Source organism: Triticum dicoccoides, chromosome 2B (assembly GCF_002162155.2).
Source record: "Triticum dicoccoides isolate Atlit2015 ecotype Zavitan chromosome 2B, WEW_v2.0, whole genome shotgun sequence".
Taxonomy (NCBI): Eukaryota; Viridiplantae; Streptophyta; class Magnoliopsida; order Poales; family Poaceae; genus Triticum; species Triticum dicoccoides.
Window position 1 is genome coordinate 747527106 of NC_041383.1, and position 21242 is coordinate 747548347.

At 48.3% G+C, this 21242-nt stretch overlaps 2 pseudogenes; both read right to left on the reverse strand.

Moving 5' to 3' along the window:
- LOC119361309 overlaps positions 1-6727 on the reverse strand; it is a 74413-nt pseudogene extending 67686 nt beyond the window's left edge.
- LOC119368574 lies at positions 6710-10466 on the reverse strand (annotated as a pseudogene).
- Positions 10467-21242: the final 10776 nt, after the last annotated feature.

Here is a 21242-nt window from a genome sequence, read left to right on the forward strand (position 1 = left end):
CCGCCGCCGCTTACCGTGCCGCCACCCGCTCGCACCGCCGCCGCCCGCTCGGGCGCCGCACTCCGCCGACGCCGCCGACGCCACCCTGCTCCGTCGGAGCCCTGAGCCTCGCCAGATTCGACGAGGTAGCCACCGCCGCCGCCGCCAGTTTTCTTTAGAAAACCGATCCGGTTTATATTTTTTTAGAACCCTAGTTTTTTATATAGATCGGTTTTAGTTTTTTTCGGTTTAGTTATTTAGCGAGCGTCCGCTCATTCGTTCGTTTTAACGAACGGTTTTCACCGTTTAGCCGCAGACAGCGAACATTCGTTCGTTAGCCTGTTCGTCAGTTTTCTTTTTCCAGGGTTTTCCCGTGATTATTTTCGATCGCGATTTCAGCCCGGATCTTAGTATTAGTTTTTCTTTTCGCTCGTTTATTGGAATCAGGTGATTCAAGCGCCTAGAGTTTCGTCTCGAAGCCCTCTTTCTGTTTAACCAACTTGAACAAGATTTTGGTACTATAAAATTTGACTTAAGTCCATATTAGTAATCGGATCTTGTTTCTCTCGCTGTTTGAGTTTCGTTGCTTCGTTTGATTTGTTTCTTTTTGCAAACCGGAGTTCTTAAGTTGACCTTTCTGGTTAGATCTTTGATTTGAGTTTTACCCATGCTTTAGATTGTTTGCTTATTGTATGCTTGTTTGTTTGCGATAGAGTACCCGGAGTGCGAAGCGTGCTACTACGAGTCTTTAGGTTTTGCGGATCATCAGCAAGGCAAGTAACACTTTGATCATACCTCTTTACTACCCTGTTTTATTGCATTAGATCGATCCTCACACAATTGCATGATTAGGATATGTTTAATATGTGGGTCCTGGGAAGTAGATGAGGTAGTACCTATTCACCTGTTTATTATCAAACCTTTGGGAGTTACTTCCACGTATTGCTTATATTGCTATGCTATGCTAGTAGACATGGATTGGGTGAGTGTATCCATGACAGATGTGAGTATTGTTAATTAATGGTTAATATAAGGTGACAACTTTAATACACATCTGGGTGGATTGAGGCACCTGGGGAACCCAGTGTTGCCTGTATTTTTGCATATCCCGGGGTTTACCGTGTGATTATCCTATGGACCGCCACCCAGGCTCAAAGGGATCATAAGATTATTCATGCTAGAAACTTCCGTGTGCACCCACAAGCTATTATGGGCTCTAGCATAGTTGAGTAAGTTGTGTGACCTTCTTCAGTGGTAGACTAGCAGATGTAGGGGATGTAGGTTGGTACTGTCTACCCAGAGTAAGGAGTTAATGCTTCTGAAAGACTGTGTCTCGGTCATCCGTTTCTCAAACATCATGTAGTGCGAGAAATCCAACGGAGGAGATCGAGTCTTGTGGGTAAAAGTGCGCAAACATCTGCACAGTGTACAAACTAATCATGGTTAGCCATGTCCCCAGTTATGGACATCTTGAGTATCTGGTTCTTGGATTATCATGTTGATATCATCACTCTTTAATATAATTTGTTTGCGTTTTAATGATGATGCTTAATTGGGATTGAATTGGGTGAACTTTCTCAATGGTTAATAACCACCATGATAGTTAAATAAAATTTATTCCTTTGTTGTAGGGAAAAATTGGCTTTATGTAAAACAGTAACCATAGAGCTTTACCCCAGCCATATTGCATACAGTGATAGCAATCATCTGTTCATTACTCTATGTGTTACATTGCCAGCATATTCCATGTGCTGACCCGTTTTCGGGCTGCAACGTTTATGTTGCAGACTTTTCAGACGACGAGTAAGGTGCCTTAGGTCGTGATCTTTCACTCATTGATGCCGTTGGAGTTGATGGACTCACTTTATCTTCCAAGTCTTCAATTGTTATCATTAATAGATGGCCTTAAGCCATATTATTGTAATAAGATCTCTTTTGAGACATTTGATGTAATAAGTGTGTGATTGCTACTCTGTTATAAATCCTTCAAGTACTGTGCGTGTCAGCATTACCGATCCAGGGTTGACACTGATGCACAGAGATCAGACTGTTTGAGGTCTGGTCGCTACAGAGTCCCGGATTAAGGGGTCCTCGCACAGCCGGACTATTGATGTGGGCTGGACTAATGGACTATGAAGATACAAGACAGAAGACTTTGTCCCGTGTCCGGATGGGACTCTCCTTGGCGTGGAAGGCAAGCTTGGCGACCGGATATGAAGATTCCTTTCTCTGTAACCGACTTTGTACAACCCTAGTTCCCTCTGATGTCTATATAAACCAGAGGGCTTAGTCCGTAGATATATATATATACACAATCATAATCTCCATAGGCTAGACTTCCAGGGTTTAGCCATTACGATCTCGTGGTAGATCAACTCTTGTAATACTCATATTCATCAAGATCAATCAAGCATGAAGTAGGGTATTACCTCCATAGAGAGGGCCTGAACCTGGGTAAACATTATGTCCCCCGTCTCCTGTTACCATCAACCTTAGACGCACAGTTCAGGACCCCCTACCCGAGATCCGCCGGTTTTGACACCGACAGCCTCAAAACCTCTTTCTCATTGAAAGGTCCAGACAGAATCTCATTCTCGTCTGACCGGAGCTGAGGTATATCCCCAACTACCTGTTCATCTAAGGTCACCGTGTTCTGTACCACAAGCCCAAAGAGCTGCTTGTAGTAATTGGAAATATATAATTTGAGATTCTCATGTCCCATGGTAGTTCCCTCGTCCTGCTCAAGATGGACAATTTTTTTCCTATGCTTGCCATTTGCAATCATATGAAAAAACTGAGTATTGTCATCCCCTTGGACAACCTTAATAACCTTAGCACATAAAGCCCACTTCATCTCTTCTTCTCAAAGAAGAACCCTTAATTTCAACTCAGCTTCGGACTTTACGGCCTGTTCCGCCTCATCCAACAGATTCGTTTCCGCTCTCACGTCGAGATCATGAATCAACTGGATAAGCCTCTCTTTTTCCTACTTATAAATCCCAGTTTCATTTCTGGCCCAACCCCTCAAGAATTGTCTGAGATGTCTTATTTTATTCTGCCAGCATTCCAAACTGGATCTACCAGCAACCATCTTACCCCACTCTCTTGCTATGATCTCTAGAAAATTTTCTCTCTCGAACCAACTTAATTCGAAAGAGAAACAATTTTTATTAACAACATGGGTAGCTTCACCCGAGTCTAGCAGCAAGGGTGTATTATCTGAGATTGCCCGTTGCATGGCGTGAACCCAAACTACTGGGTATTTCTGTTCCCATTCCACACTTGCCAGCACTCTGTCAAGCTTCTTGTAAGTAGGAATGGGTAACGAATTTGCCCAGGTAAACTGCCTACCTGTGAGTTCAATCTCTAGGAGGTTAAGGCTCTCAGTAATCATATTAAACATCAGAGACCAACGCCCATCGAAATTATCATTATTGTTCTCTTCTTTCCTCCTGATGATATTAAAGTCACCTCCCACTAGAATCGGTAACCTCTCATCCCCGCAAATTCTAACTAGATCTGCCAAGAAATCAGGCTTAAGTTCGGGTTGGGAAGCTCCATATACCGCCACCAGAGACCAACGGAATCCATCCAGCTTGGACCTCACCCGGAACTTAACCGCATAATCCCCACGCACTACATTTAACACTTCTAGTGTTTCACACCTTACCCTCAAGAGAATCCCACCGGACCTTCCTCTAGGGGGCAAACAATGCCAATGAAAAGCTATTCCTCCAGTCAACGACCCGAGAAATTGTGATGTAAAATTGTCTCTACCAGTCTCAAGAAGTGCGATAAAATCTAGTTTATCCTCAATGGATGTTTCAACCAGGAATCTTTTCTTAGCCAAGTCAGCTAGACCTCTGCTATTCCAGAAAAGTCCTTTCATTATGCATCATGGAATTTTTTCTTGAGCTTGACTCTCGCACTTCTGCGAATAGCCAAAGCTGGATAAATTTTCCTCTTCCAGGAACGCTTGGGTTTGGGCACTTCCACCCCCCCCCCCCCATCCTCATGATTAGTTGTGGGAAGTGCATCCGATTCTAAAAGTGTCAGGTCCTCACATCCTTTGGGTACTAAACCTTCTGCCTCATCTTCGCCCTCCGAAGTAGGCATTAGGTCGTCACACAGACTCTCTATTGCAGACATACCCAATTTGTTAATATCACTATCTGACATTGGTTTAACAGCTGCTAAATTGTGTATCAACTCAGACACCCTCTCTGCCTCTAAGTCAAGTATATCATTTAGTGATTTATTGATATCATGTCTATTAGACCCTAGTGAAACTCCTATCTCATTTGCCTTACTAATAATGTCATGCTCAGAAAAATGCAAAATCGAACATTGCATATTAACTGACATAACTGAGGAAGTCTCGCATCCCAAAGCTTGGCGGCCCTCATAGCACGGCCAAGCTAGAAATCGTTTGCGTCTGGCTGGTCCTGGATCCGGTCACTAACACGCCTGCCAGCCGCCACCGGATCCTGATGCCCACCAAACGCAATCACGTCCTCGATGGTCCACGCCCATCGTGACTAGGTCGTCACCTCAGGATCGTCCGCCGCGATGAGCCCCAGTGCAGAAGGAGACACCAAGAGTGTGCCTCTCCTCCCAGTGCCCTCTCGTCCATACCAGAAGGCACTGAAGACTGCCGGTGAAGAATGTCCCGGACAGGTGCGTTGCAGGCCTCCTGCCCGGCACCCGCCCCCGCTGGCCTTGCTACCAATGTTCCGGCCGAATCCTCCGATTGCCGCAGGGGCATCAGTGGTGGAGACCACCCCAGGCCTCCTGCCCCGCATCGCCCTCCCCCACCTCATCTCCGAGCTACTGCCGCAGGGACACCACCGACCCCTCCTACAAACTCTCCATTGGGTCCACAACTCGACGCAGAGAATCACTGGCAAGAAGAGTTAGCAAGCTCTTAAACATATCATCACTCTCAATGTGATCACTCCAAAGTCCAGGAGGTGCGGAAGTAGACTCAAATGATCCAAATCTCAGCGAGTTGATGGGTGTAGAGGTAGGTAATGGCGCACCCTTCCCAGGCGCCGCCGAGGTGGGTTTTGCACCCGGTGTGTGCGACTTATCTCGTGCACCATCATCTTGTCGCTGCTCCTTGTTACCAGTACCGTCATCCCTATCAGTCATATCCACATCATCCCCTGCCAAGGCCTCCGTGAACAAATCAAAATCCTCTAGTTCAATTTCCAGGTTGTAGATCATGCCCGCATGCATCCATCTTACCACATTCGGTATAAACTCGATATCCACTACACTCACGAGCAGCCTCGCCACCCCATGTGCTCAAGTAAACGGCATATCCATCCGCTCAGTCTTCCCAACGAGTGTCCCAAGGCTTGCCGTGACCCGAACATCATTCAGAGGCTTAGGCGGTGCCCTTAAGAAGCGTAACCAAACCTAAGGTAATGGTGTACCCTTTGGCTCAACTTGCTTCCACTCATCAAACTCAAGAATACACTCTGTGCCAGGCACCCTACACATACCAAACCTCAGGAGCTTCTTCAGGTCCTCTGTTGATGGAAAGTCCACCTTATACATGTTGGTTTCGAGTCTAATAAGTTCCCAATGAAAGTTCCATAGAGCTAGCTCATTCAACCTTTGCAAGATCTGTGCCTCCGGCAAGTCGCCTTTTGTCACTTTGACCACCCCCGTGGTCGCAGTATGTGGCATCTCCGGGACCGCCACCGCACTAGGGGACTCAAAAAACATCAGTTCGAAGCAGCATACTCCGTAGATGGTGACTCCCGGCATCAGCTCACGCAACAACGGACACTCTTCAGAAGCGTGCACCTGGATATTAGATACAGCAAGAACTGTCAAACCACTGGATGGAAAATTGGGGGAGATCAGTGGTATAGCAGTGATACCTTGGCATCCGCCCATGTAAGGATTGCCTTCGTATCCATCCAAGCAACTGCCCCTTATTGCGTATCCATTAACGTAGGTAACGATGCTGTTCAAACTTACGCATCTCCAGCGAGATATCAGGATCATAAAACACCACATCATGGTCGCAATCTTGTTCCAGCCATCAAATTAATACGGTGGGTACGGTGCTTAGACTTCCCTGATGGTCAGCATCGAAGGTGTTATTAAGCATCACCCCCGCATTCCCATTTCCCATTGAACCACTCATTATCGACTATGAACGCAGCCACCGACTCCAACGCTCGGTAAACGACCTCCGTATCGTCCAAAGCCTTGAACATCACCTGGTACATGGCCTCCGTGTTGATCAAATCCTTGAACGCCCGAGCACGAGGTGTACTCCTCGGGGCACTGACAACCATCGCACAGGGCGGCGCAGGCGCTGACGTGATTGGGAGCGTAGCCAAAAGGGTCAGGGGCAACGAGGTAGCTGATGAAGTTGCATCCGATGGCCATGAATGCGTTGTGCTTGGACGACAGAGCGAGCTGCAGCCCGCCAGTACCCACGGGCCGTTGGAGTTGATGAGAGATAGTGTCCGTGTGCCATTTCTCATAGGGCCGGGCCGCACGGCGACCACGATCTTGCTCTGGACACGCACGCCACAGTGCCATCCGCTAGGGAGATGGCATCCACTAGAAATATGTTCCCCTCAAAAAAAAAAGTACATCCATGGTTTTCCGTCAAAACGAGTTATCGCAAACTTTTGAACTTCGGTGTTACGAACAAGATGTTAACTGTAGAAACTGTAGCTGGGTTACTTTTTTTTTTACTTTCAGATGGTTCTACATGACCCATTAGCATAGGAAATACATACATAGTTATATTTGACATATGGCTTGTAGTATGGCACCCAAACTAATAATAGTAACCGCAACACTTGACCGTGTAGGTAGAATCATCTTGGAATTTCAGATGACTGGATGAATTCCTTTTCCAAGCTGTACAATCTAGTTCCATGGCCACATTTGCTTCCTTTGTATGACTGATCATTTATAGCATTCTGGTTCACTCTTGTAATCTCAGAATTGAGATGGACCCTTGAGTTCTGCACATCTTCAAGTGTTGTCTCCACTTGCCTCATTGTAGGCCTTTCTTCACCTTTTAAATTTAAGCATGTTTCCGCGAGTCTTGCAACTACCTCGGCATCTTCAGCCCCTCCCTCCTCAACAATTTGTGTATCTACAATATCCAAGAATCGACTGTCTCTTATAAGTGACACAAAATGTGATGCTAGGCCTGTGACTTCTGAGGAAAGAGAAGAAAAAACTGGTGTCACCCTTGTCAGTAACTCTGCTAGGATGACACCAAAGCTGTAAACATCGCTTTTCTCCGTGAGCCGACTAGTGTAGTAATATTCAGGATCAAGGTAACCATAGGTTCCTTGGACAGCTGTTAGTATTCCAGTCTCATCAATTGCAATTGACCTTGAAGCTCCAAAATCTGATACTTTTGATGTTAAGGTGTCAGTAAGCAGTATATTTGCGCATTTGATATCTCTATGGTATACAGATATGGAAGCAGAAGAGTGTAGATATGCAATTGCCCTTGCAGTTTCCAATGCAATTCTCAATCTATCTTTCCATGACAAAGGGTTCTCACTTTGGCCATGGATGATACGATAGAGTTCCATTAGGTATGAACTCATAGACTAGTAGAGGAACTTCTGTCTCGAGGCAGCAACCAAAGAGCTTTACCACATTCCTATGGTTTGTCTGTGAAAGTATGACAACCTCATTTATGAACTGGTCGATTTCCCTTTGAACTACAATTTTGGCCTTCTTGATGGCCACAACACGTTGATCAGATAAGATGCCCTTATACACTGTGCCATGCCCACCGCAGCCAAGGATCCGATTATGGTCAAACTTGTTGGTTGCTTGCTCTAGCTCTTCTATGCTGAAAATTTTCATCTTTTCGGCTATATCTTTGTTAGAAGAGATTAACTGTTGCAGAAGCAATCCATGGTTTTTCTTGAAGAACTTCTGTTTGAACTTCTTGGCTCTTCGTTTCTTGAGTTTTTTTGTGACTTGGCCAACACCTAGGACTGAAAACAGTAGGCCAAAACCAGCAGCAATTGCTATTATGGTAATTAGACCTGCAGAAAGCAAACGTAAGAATGATAGAGCAGTATATGTTTTGTTCACTTCAAGAAATCAAGCTACTGCATTAAATCTGTTTCAGACTACTCAACTATACCATAAAAAAGGTTTTCTTGGTATATAAATATCTACTAGACCATTCATATTGGAAGTACTTTATAGTCATTCTTTTATTTCTTTTTGTTATCCATGTCTGACTGATCTACGACCCTACTGATGCTTTGAGTTAGCAATTAGCATTAGAAATAATTAACTGTAAACTGAAGGTTTAAGCAATTAGGTCCTAGCGGCAGTAGTATTTAAAATTTAAGTTTCTTGTAGAACTTATCTGTATATTAGTTAAGGGGCAAAAAACTAAACTCACAATAGTTAAAGAACAAAATATGGACTTTTCTCTTTGTAATTGTCACCAACAAAAGCCTTATTGAGTGTGTTTTCTGTACCAGGTAAGTTGATGATTCTTTTCTTTGCTGAGCATCGGTATGTCCCTGGCATATTGATGCAGGTCCCATGGCAGGGATAAACAACTGGCTGTAGGCACTCGTCGATATCTGAAGGGAAAAAAAACACTGTTGGAAACAGGGGGAGTTTGTAAATCGATTGAAAAAAACTAAGATAGCACACACGCATGTTCTCTCGTAACGTTATAACTACCGCAACTACGTAAACTAGAACCCAGCAGAATCTACAAATAACATACCTTGGCACCCATCAGTGATGTAAGGGGTTGCCCTCGTATCCTCGAATCTAGTATCAGAGTAGAGGATAGTAGTTGAATCTAGTATTGTTTTGTTTTGGCTAACATAGTGTACATAGGTTCTTACTGGTTGGCTGCGCCCCCTCCTCGAGTTGAATTCAAAGTCCTTTCCAAGATTCCAAGCAAGGAACCTCGAAACGACTACCAATAAACCGTAGTGACTAAAGTTGCAGGGCAGAATAACTGAAACGTGAAGGAATTTTTTTAGCAGGATAGCATGTTATGTCGTGAAGATGAAATTTCATAGGGGAGACAGTCTTAGCCCTTTCTAGAACACGCAATTATCTTTGCAATTCCAAATTGCTAAAGTGATTGAACTGCCTCATTTTTCGAATTTGACATAGCAGACCACATTTACTACATGGTGACTGAACTGGTTAATGTGATCTTCTTGTGTTACAAGGGAACTTTATGGCTAAAATAAACTTTACTTTATACATTATTCTTATCTATTAATTCACATGTTCTAATTTAACCCCCACAAAAATAGAAGCTGTGAACCCTTCCCTTTTCTCTCAGAAGTGATTCTAGGATTGATTTGCCTTTTAGTGGCCATTAGTAATTATCATGAGATTTGCTTACCCTCAGAGCCCAAACTCATGAGTTTTAATTTATACTCTCCCACACAAATATAGATATTAGATACAGTAAGAAATGTCAGCCACTGGATGGAAAATAGGGGGAGGTGAGTGTGTAGCGGTACCTTGGCATCCGTCACGCATGTAAGGATTGCCTTCGTATCCGTCCAAGCAACTGCACCTTATTGCAAATCCAGTAACATAGGTAACGACGCTGTTCAAACTTAGGCATCTCCGGCGAGAGATATTAGGATCATAGAACACTATATCACGGTCACGCTCTTGTTCCAGCCACCAAATTAATACGGTGGGTACGGCTACGGGGCTTAGACTTCCCCAATGGTCATAAGAACCGAAGGTGTTATTAAGCATCACCCCTGCATTCCCGTTGAACCACTCGTGATCGACTATGAACGCGGCCACCGACTCCGACGGTGTGTACCACGCTGGGTACACGGCCTCCGTATCGTGCACCAAATGCTTGAACATCACCTGGTACACGGCCGCCGCCTCCATATTGTCCAAATCACCCTTGAAGATCGTCCGGCAGCAGCCGACGCCCGAACACGACGTGTACTCCTCAGGTTCGGTGCCCGGAGAGCTAGCGTCGCACAGCGCGGCACAGGCGCTGACGTGCCTCGGAGCGCTGCAAAAAGGGTCTGGGGCAACGAGGTAGCCGATAAAGTTGCATCCGATGACCACGAATACGTTGTGCTCCGATGACACCGCGAGCTGCTGCCCACCGGTACCCGTAAGGCCACCGAACCACGAGCCGTTGGACTATATGAGAGATGGCGTCCGTGTGCCGTTTCTCATAGGGTCGGACCACGCAGCGTGTACGGTCTTGCTCTGGACATGCACCGTGCCATCCGCCAGGGAGATGGCGTCCACTTCCACGTCGTCATGCAAGAACAGTTTCGGCTGATGGCCCGTCTCGTTGCAGGTGAGGTTGAAGCCCGCGTAGAAGCAGCCTTGCCGGAAGCCGAAAGGGTAGGGGACGATGACCCTGCCGCAGGCCTCCGGGCAGCCAGGCAAGGCTAGTGGGACAGCGGCCACTGTTGCCACGATGAGCTGAAGGGCCATCAGCGCTGGCACGACGAACTTTGCTTGTGGCGTGCGAGATACAGGCTTACCGGAAGTTGCATGAGCGCACATGCTGTTGCTGTTAGGGCATCTCCAGCCGTTCGGTCCCCCAGGGCGCCTAAATAGAGCATCCTGGGGGCGTGCCGGCGCTAGTTCGGCGCCTGGGGCGAGCTAGCTCCTAGTCACGCCCCCACGCGCCGGTCCCAGGATACGGTAAATTCAAACTTGGTCGTTCCCGCTCTCAAAAGACGCCGCAAATCCGGCGATCGGGCGTAGTCTGGCGTTGCAAAAAAACAGAGTGCCGCCACCTCGGCGGGGTTGGTCCCAGGTGTTGGCGGAGTGGGCGTGCGCGAGCTCGGCGGTGTCGGAGCTGCTTCGGTGTTGGGCTGCGTCGGCGCGGCTTCGACACTACTGGGCGGCGATGTAGAGGCTTCGCTCGGGATTGGCGTCCGTGCGGCCGTGGGCGTCGTCGGCGTTGCCGTCGGCAGCTCGTTCAGGATGAGGCCGCGCTGCACCAGGTACCACACCTTGAGCTTCTCGTCGTTGCTCTGGAGCATGTCCGCCCCGCCCATCAGGAAAGCCATATCGGTGTTCCTCTTCTTCGCGGCGACGTTCGTCCGGAGCAGGTCGAGCTTGATGGCGTTGTTCTTCATTAGCGCCGATCACCGCGCCTCGGTCTTCTCTTCGCGTAGGACGGCCCGGGCCTGGGCGTCGGCGAGGCAATGTTCGATGGACTCCTGCACTCGCGCGGCTGCCGCGTCGGCGTTTTTCCCCTTCTTGGCCAATTTGTGGCCGTCCGGCCGCCCCTCCGACGCGCCCGGAGTCGTCGCGTCCGGCTTGTATGTCTCCTTGGCCTTGTCGAGGGCACGCCGGACTTCCGCCCACTTCTCGCACTTGTCAATGCGCTTGTAGACGTGGAGGTGCTTGAAGTCGGCGTCTTGGTTGTCACCCCGGTACATGGCGAACATACGCAGCAGCTGCGCGGGCGGACGAACAGTTGGCGAACGGCGGGCGTAGGGGACGAAGATGTGCGGATGAACGGCGTGCGTACCTGATCCTCAACGCTGGCGCCGCTCTCCGGGCGAGCCGCGACCTCCTCGACGATTCCATGCCATTTGTTGCACGCCAACTGGATACGCCCCAAATGGTTCGCCATCACCTTGGACCCGCGCTGCATGTAGACGCCTTTGAAGTAGGGGTCGACGAGCTTCCGTTCGTCGAACTCGGCCTTGATGCGGTCCCAGTACGTCTCCAAGCTCTGGTTCGCGCCGGTGGTCGGGTCGAGGCAGACGACTTTCCACGCTTTCGGAGAGGCATTCCTCCTCCTTGGACGTCCACTTGATGCGCGGTTCGCCCGACCTAGCCGCCCGCTTCTTTTTCTGGCGCCCCTTCGTCGGAACAGGAGCCGGCTCCTCCTCCTCCTCCTCCTCCTCCTCGTCCTCCTCCTCCTCCTCGGGTTCCTGCACGTCGTCGCCGTAGACGTAGCCGAGCTCGGCTTCCATGTCGCCGCTGAGGTCCACTACCTCGTCCTGGGTGGCGAACCCGGGAGACGAGGCGGCCGCGGCCGATCCTGTCGCGATGATGTCGTCCATGTCGGCTCCCGTGTCGTCGGCGTCGCCGAGGTGCGAGAAGGGTAGAGGACCACGGTAGACATGGGGCGTCGGTGTGGTCGCGTAGGCGGCGGGCGGCGAGTAGTTGTATGGAGGGTACTGCACGCCGACGAAGGCGGGCGAGGGCGTGCGCGTCGCGGGGTGACCATGGGGGAAGGTCACGTTTGGGTTGAACCCGCCGTGCGCGTCGCCGTCGGCGTAGCCGGGCGACGATGAACCCCATGGAGATCCGGCGCCTTGTTGTCCCCAGGGCACGTACTGGGCGTGGCTGACGACGGGTGGATTCATCCCCGCCTCGACCGACGAGGAAGACGCCGCCGCGCGCGCCGCGTTGTCGCGGGCCTTCTTGGCTATGCCCCTGTTCCGCCTGTCGGCGGTGACTGCTTCTCGCCGCTGAACTTCCACCCTCCACTCGGCGTTCGACAGGCCCGGTGGCTTCGATGGCGGCGCCCTCGGCTTCCTCTGCTTCGCTTGGGTCACGGCGCCAGTCGCGGTCGCCGCCGCGCGCGGCATGGAGTACTTCTTCGGCGGCATGGCGGCGGAAGGCGAGCGGGGTTTGGCGGGAGAAAGGGGGAGAATGGCGGGAGAAAGCCGAGCGAGCGGGAGAGAAGCGAGAAAAGCGTCAAGAAAACGGCGGGAAAGGCCCTCGGGTCGCCTCCAGTGCGGGCCCACGCGCTTTTTTCGCTTGCGCAGGCTCCCCAAGCGCCCCCCAGGGCGTCGGGTTCGGGCTGGGTCCGCCGGCACCAGTTTTGGTCCGAGCCGGCGAAAAACGGGCTTCTGAGGGTGCGACTGGGGCCTTTTTTCGGCGCCGGCGCGGCAAAATCGCCTGGGGAGGGCCTGTTGGGGGCGCGGCTGGAGATGCCCTTAGGTTGGCTTGGCTTGGGAACTAGCTAGGCAATGGTGATACTCGTACTAGTAATCGATCTCCTATATAAGTTGTCTAGAAAAACATTTGGTCTTCTAAGTTGACTTCAAGTCTCCAGTGCCCACAGGTTTTATTGGTCCGGCACCGAAAACAGTATTTCGTTATTCAACTTCAGCTCAAACATATCTATTTGCTACTATAAGGAAAACTCTGCCGTAGCAAGAAGGGAAGGGAAAACGAGTGTGGCATAATCAGTGATGTGACAATTTTCGGGTTTACATGGAAGCTCGTGTTCAACTTCTCTATGCCAATAGTGATGCTCATGGACTATGCGGGCATCGATCGCTATCCAGGGCATGGAGATAGATACCCCATGTCCATGTCCTATGCTGATCCTATGTACAGTACTATGCCTACAGTGATGTCGGTGGACTATAAGCTGTTCACATAGGAGAGTGGATGTCCTGCACGCAGTTATCCGACCGCTCGCGCGTCGCGTGGTGATGAGTGCAGTTTGATTTGCAAAAGTGGTAAAGCAGAGATACATGGTGTAATACAGACAGATACACTGCCTCAAGCACGTCCAGTGGGCTCGGCCGTGGTACTTGTCTGACGGTGACAAGGGACGTGCTACGCGTGCAGAGTGGGACATGGTTTCTCTGCACCGCTGGCCCGGTGTTCTGCCCGTAAAGCTTTGTACGGCCTGGACCTGGTTTTTTAGTGGCATTTCATGCGTCTCGCACGAATTCACTTTCCGTCTTGTTGGGCGAAGAGCAAGCTGAGCTGCGAGAACAGCACCGACGACTGGGCTCCTTCCTGTTCCGGCCGGCTCTGCTCATGCTGATTCCCGGCGCGACGACGGCGGCGGCGTTGGGCTCTGGGTGAGTGAAACCCCTTCCTTTTAGTTGTTCTTGGTTGAAATATAGATCTAACGAGCTCGCTGCGGTCGCCGGTGCTGCAGATCGATCTCGGCGGCAAGGGGTCCAGAGGCGTGCAGGCGCCGTCCGTTTTGGCCGGGGGTGGTAATGCTTTGCCCGATTCAGCTGTAGGTTCACCGGATTCGGCCCTCGCAGCGGCCTCGCCGGACATTCATCGGTTGGATCAAGGGGGGTCCTTGACTGATGCTCAGTCCTCCGGGGCTTCCTGCAAGACCTTCAGTTCTGGGGCCGGAGATGTGGCGTCCGCAAACCCCGGGTGCGCTACTCCTGCCGTCGTCTCGCACACCTCCGTCGAGTCAAGCCGCCACAGTGCTCTGTCGGATTCCTGCACGACATTCAGTTCTGGGGGCGTGGTCGTGCCTTCGGCGCGAGTCTGCGACGAGACGCCGGCCGTCGACTCGAGCTGCGCCGTGCAGTCCTTACGCCAAAACGGGCCCGCATCGGGAAACACCACCATCCGCGTTGGCTGAAAGCGCAGGTAGTTTCTGATTTTCTGTCGCTTAGGTCAATGGTGCAAAATCTTGTTTCAGTCATACGAGCAACTACTAAAAGATTCATTAGATTGATGGACTTGGGTATGACTGGAAACAGACTTGGGGAAACAATAAAAATCTGAATCAACCCCTAGCCAAAAAGTTCTTAGATGTTTTGCTTAAGCCGCCAGAAGAAAAATTCCCGTGCCACTGCACTAGTATATCCCTGGTTAATTTTCATTGACAGAAGAGCTTGAATTGCTAGTAATAAGAACCAGCGGGGTTGCATGATTAAATTCTTTCTGTCCAATATTATTCTCGTCGCTGATTATCTGTTGCAATGGTGACAATTTTTGAGATTTCAAACATTGCAAAAAGGGGAAGCTACACTTCGGTATAATCGAATTGTAGAAGTTTGGTGAATTTCGTGCAGCGGTCTGAATGTAGATTGGGGAGAGAATATAGTTTGAATCAAGCTTGGCAGATAATGGTCCTTACTCGTTTTCTTAATCATTAGCCGGTGTTTGGTTACGGAAGTACGCGTGCCCCGGCATTATGTACCTTTTTGTGGGAAGTTCGATTTGGGATTCGATACGGCACGAGCAGGCAAAATGTCAATGGCACCAAATGTATGCAAGAGATTGTGTGCGGCTGCGCTGTAAGGCCCTTTTTGTGTTTATTTTTTGTGCTTGTATGTCATGCATGGCTGGTTTTATGCTGGAATAAGCTGACTTTCTTTGCCTGTTTGAAAGCAGAATGCTTGTGTGCGTGTTTGAAAGCAGAACGTGCAAATCGATCTGTACTGTCCACGCCGGGCTGGTGCATGGGCCTTAAATACATGCAGCTGGGTAAAGTGTTTACGTTATACAGTGTTCGGTGCACGGGAATATTGTGTCCTCTCACCTGTACATGTGCAGTACTTGCAGCAGATGAGTCAGTCCGGTTGTCAGTGCATAGTACAACGAATACAAAACATTAGGCGCGTCGGCGGTGCTCTATACTCCAAGTAGCACTTTCAGCGAGTCCTAATCGCGACGCTCCGGCAGCCGTGGATGCGGTGCGTGCAGCTGCCGCTGCGTGCAGCGATGGACTTCTCGGTCACATAGTCGCCATCTCGCACCGTGCCATCCAGGGCAAGGAGATGCCCGGTTGACCACGCTCGCCTCAGGTCTCCAGGCAACCAGGCAGTGGCAATTCGAAAACCTCGGTAAAAGGAAATTACCTCAATGCTGCTCAGCCCCCGCCAAGACGCCCTCGAATCAAACTCCTCTCTGCGGTGCCGGAGCTCACTTGAGCATTTCATCAAACAGCTCGCGACCAAGATCCTCGACCTGAACTCTGATGGACCCACGAAAGGGATCCATGCGAAGCTGCGCCACCGGATCCGTGCGTACCAGCAACCCTCACCCCGCTGGGCTGCCGCCGGCAGCCAGGCGCTATGCCGCCGACCAGGCCCCAATCCGACGGCCGGCGCTGCATTTTCTTTCTCCCTCTTCGGTGCTCTCCAGCGACAAGGCGCCGTATGGGTTTTTTAAGAGTCAATTACACCGCTGGTGCTCAAACTTGACGCGAAAAATCACTTTAGTGCCAAAACTCGTGGAATACATATAACTGGTGCTACAACTTGGCTTTGGCGTGCATATACAGTGCAAATCACGTTTGTATACGGAGATGATGCTGACTAGGCGCGCCACATGGCACGGCACCCGCTGTCAAACTCTGAACGATAGAGATAGGTCGTGTGGCCAGTCATTTTGTGGAAAACCCCTCAAAAAACAATTCTCTCCAGAAAAGGTCCTTGATGCGCCACCCACAAATTATTTACAAAAATGGTGGCCGCTCGGATTCAAACAGGTGACTTACAGCATGGAGCGGCGTGTGCCTAACATATGTACCGAGAAGAACATTTTGTTTACCTGGATACATAATGCATAGGCCTTAAGATGGCTGGAGACCCTACATCCCATTTTACACTAATTTTTTAAAGTAAATTATAAATTATATGTATATAATTGTGTGTTATCGATACGATAAATTTTAAATTAAAAATGAACACTTTTATATACTACATAATTATTTTATTAAAAGCATGAACCTTTTAAATATGTATTCATTTACTTAAATATATATACAAATAATTACCTTTAATTTTAAATATGAAAATTATTACATGCATAATTTTTTAATTATAATTTTATTATATGGATAAATTATGAAATAATACGTGAATAGATTTATAATGTATTATATATATAATTTATAATACAATATTATAATTTACATGTATTTTGTAAGTTTCTGAAAAGTAAAGCTGTTGGGTGGGGTGGTGGCCACGCGCACGTGATGGCTACATGCTGCTGGTTCGAATCCAAACCAACTAGTCCCTCCATTCCGTCCCAAAATAAGTGACTCATTTTTGTACTAAAGTTAGTACAAAATTGAATCACTTATTTTGGGACGGAGGGAGTATTTTTTTACATCATGTGAATATATATTTCTTAAAGCATGAACACGTTTATAACTACATGAGTATTTTTTAAAAACTGTGAACACTTTCAAACTTTTATAAGCATTTATTAAATATATAGAAATATCTTAAAGCATGAACACTTTTGTATCCTTTAAAAAATTCTTAAAGGATGAACACTTTTATATACTACATTAATATGCTTTAAGATTTTTTTCTATATATTTTATTTATAACACACAATTATAATTGAAATATAGATCTTTCTTAAATAAAATGATAGTGAAAATGGGGCGTATGGTCTCCAGTTCACCATCCCATTGAAATGTAGACCAAGGATAGACAGCGTAATTCTTTTGCATTAGGTAGGCAGTTGGTCATTCACGCTGCGCATCAGGGCCTTTTATGCCGAAAAAAATTCTCATTGGTTTTCCCCAAAATAACAGGCCACACGCCAAATCAACTCGTTGACACAGTGGGCCTCTCACCATGTGGCGTGTCAAGTCGGCACTTTGTCCGTATACAACCACCATCTGCACCGTATATGCATGTCAAAACCAAGTTGTAGTACCAATTCAATGTATGCCGCAAGTTTTGGCACTAAAGTGATTTTTCGTGCCAAGTTATAGCACCGGTGGTGTAATTGACTCGTTTTTTAAGAAAAGGAAGGCGCCGTATGGTTAGAGCATGTTAATTTTCCCGACTGAACCACGTTTTTGTTTTTTGCGGGTCACTGAACCACGTTAACTATGTATCGCCTAGCAATTCTCTAGCTGCCGCTCGTGTGGCTGTAGGTTCGCTATGCTTCGATTTCTTCATTTTTCTTCATCGTTTTTTTTATTTTTCCTTCTTATTACGTGTAGGTTTTCTTCATTCGTACTCCTTGGTTTTGATTTCTTTCTTCATTATACTACTTTCGTTTCTCTGCTTTTTTAAATTTCTTTGTTGGTTTTAACAGGCATTTTTAAAACATGCCTATCTTTTCTCAGTACATAATGTACATTTTTAGAGCACATGAAACATTATTTTGATACATGTTGGACATTTTTCAAATACATGATGTGTAATTTTATTAAATACATGTTTTTAACACTTTTTCAAATACACGGAAACATTTTGCAAATAAACATTGTATATTTTAATGGCAATAAACATCCTTTTAAAACTACATGAACATTGTTTTATACTGTATAAATATTTTTACATGTGCATATTTTTGTAAAATATAACATACATTTTTTAAAGGGAGTAAACATTGTTTAACCTGCACGGACATTTGTATTTTTTTAAATGCTGGAATATATCTTTAAAATGTCACGTACATTTTTTATTGGCACGAAATAATTTTTTTACATCACGTAAACATTTGTTTTTACATTGTATACACATTTTTTTAAATGCAGGAACATTTTTCTTAAAACTTGTCAACATTTTTTAAACTCTGCTAACAAAAGTTTTATGCTATGTTAACATGGTTTTCAAATTCTTGGTTTTTAAATTTGTAAATAAATTAAAGTTTTTGAAATACATGCATTTAAAATATAAATAGAAGTATGCCCTCTATTGGTGGAACCGACGAGGACTTCACATCGGCCTTCTACAGGTTCAATCTTTGTTTGTATCCGCAACGTACATTTACATGTTTCAATGCAAATATTGGATAATTTGCTCTCCGGAGGGTTGCTATTATATGTGACCAGGTTGCTGGTCGTTATTACTATTAACATGCATTTGTATATACTATAGTGTTTGCTAGGTTTTTTTTTCGAAAAGGGGGGATTCCCCGGCCTCTGCATCAGAACGATGCATACGGCCATCATAGTGTTTGTTAGGTGATAGATGTTTTTCACTGTTTTATTGGTTAGATGAAAATGTCGCTAGCATTGGTTAATTGGTGGGCAAAAGAAGCATATTATGTGGTAAAACTGACATGCTAACGATGTTCCTCATTTTGTATTTTGTTGATTCGACCATCATCTATTTTGGGTTGTAATCCCGCTTTCAACTTCTAGTTTACCTCCTATGTGTTTCATTATTGAGGTGTTCTAAGTACTGCAAAAGATATAAAGTATCATTTTAGTTGTTGATATCAATTTTTAATTTCTATGTATGCATAAGGCTGAATTTGAAAAATAAATAATGCATTGATCCCTTATTCAATTTGTGTTCTACAATCATTCATTATTTTAGCCTTGCTCGTGATACATCTACTTGAGATTCTTCTAAGTGCCTTGTATGAGTACTTTATTAAATTTGCTACTGTTAATGCTATCAAAATGAAGGTGAAACATGTGTTGTTCTTCTGCTTAGAAAACCTTCACCTTAGCCAGAGATGACGGCCATCCATGTGTATGTGTTATGGCGCTGCTAGAAGGAGGGCGCGAGAGGGCCGGTCGGGGGTCTTTTTGCCCACGGCCGGGCAAGAGGGAAGGGATTTCCTTCTTAATTCTTGCTTGATTAGATTGATACATCTCCTCTCTTTATATAAAGAGGTTTACTTGACTTCCAAGCAAGGCTTATTTGACCCCTAAGCAAGCGACCCTTATCTCTAATTAACCCTAAGACTAATGGGCCCATTAGGCCCATTACGTACTCTAACACTACACCCCACCTGGACATGCAGCTTGTCCTCGAGCTGCAGCCTAACCAACTTATAATCATGACTCGATGCAACACAAACCTAACACCTAAAAACAAGCCTTTTACATCTCAGCTTGTTTTATTATTCTCAACCTGAAATGGACTGGGACGCTTTATTTTGGACCCCTTAACAAAAAGTAGACACCATCCGCACGTCGGACGTGCACGTGTACAGCCACATGGATCCCATGGACACCACATAGACCAAAGGAGTGCATGTGTATGGCCACCGGGAAGTGGTCGCAAGAGTGACCAGCAGAGGTGCCCTCGCGGCGGTCGGTGACGAAATGCAGTGGTGCTACGCGGTGCGCTCCTGTCGGTGACACCATGCCTTCTCCCTGCCGAACGGCTATTGGTCTGCACCGCACAGGGAAGAGTGGAGGGCTTGCGATGGAGAATGACGAGGAGGGGTGCGCCCCCCCCCCAACCGCCGATGTCGCAGACTTTGAGGACACTGCCCGTGGGGAAAACAGCATGCCCACCGCCCGTGGGGGAAACCGCATGTCCAAGATCCCCGACGCAGCGGACGAGATCGAGGTACTTTGCTCAGCGAAGGGCAACTTGGAGGAGCGGCAGCTGCAGACCACGCATCCCCCGCACACGCCGATGCGCTAGGAGGCCACGCGCAGCAGCCTGCAGCCGCACCGCCGCCGACACGTGGCAGGTAGCGATCCAACACGGAAGCGGTGACGGTGACGGCGGGGACTTGATCTGCTGGATGTGGACGCCCTGGGATGGCGGCGGCGCTGATGGGAACGAGGTCGTCGCAGTCCTGTCGTAGGGCATCCCATACTGGGCGGCGGAGCTGACCAGCGGTGGCTGCTGCGGTGTCGCACCGGGCTGAGGCAGCGGCTGCTGCGGTGGAGCGCCGGGCGCGGTGAAGGCCGCCAGGAGCGACGACTGCCACTGCAGCCAGGGCTGGGTGGTGGTGGCGATGGATGGCAGCTGCAGCGGCCCCGCGAGCGCGGCGAAGGCCGCCTGGTACGGTGGCTGCCACGACAGCCACGGTGGCGCAGGGGCCGCGATGGCCGGTGCAGCCGGGTGCGGCCCGTAGGACCCGACCAAGAACAGGTGGATCTCCTGGACCGCCTGGGTTAGGTCCCGCAGCACCCCGGACACCTCCTCCGGGGTGAGGACGGCGGTGGCGGGCGCGATGGAGGATCCTGACGCGGGCAGGAGCGAGGCGACGGTCGTGGTGGTCGCCGGAGGTGACGAGGTGACCGGCAGCGGAAGAGACGGGTGTCGGTGTCAAAACCGGCGGATCTCGGGTAGGGGGTCCCGAACTGTGCGTCTAGGCGGATGGTAACAGGAGACAAGGGACACGATGTTTTACCCAGGTTCGGGCCCTCTTGATGGAGGTAAAATCCTATGTCCTTCTTGATTAATATTGATGATGTGTGTTACAAGAGTGGATCTACCACGAGATCAAGGAGGCTAAACCCTAAAAGCTAGCCTATGGTATGATTGTTGTTGTATATGTCTATCGACTAGCCTGGCCCCGGTTTATATAATGCACCAGAGGCCTAGGATAACAAGAGTCCTAGCCGAATACGCCGGTGGGGGAGGAGTCCTTGTCTTGATCGTCAAGCCTTGTTGATTCTTCCTTGTATGCGGCAGCTGTCCGGACTGGCCCATGAGTATACGGCCATGGGGGTCCTCGGCCCAATCCAACTGATCGGGAGACGACGCGTTGAGTACCCCCTAGTCGAGGACACCGTCAGTAGCCCCCTGAATCGGTCTTCAAGTTAGGGACGCTCCTCGATTCTTCCGAACTGTTCTTCATCTTCGGTTGCCGGTCTT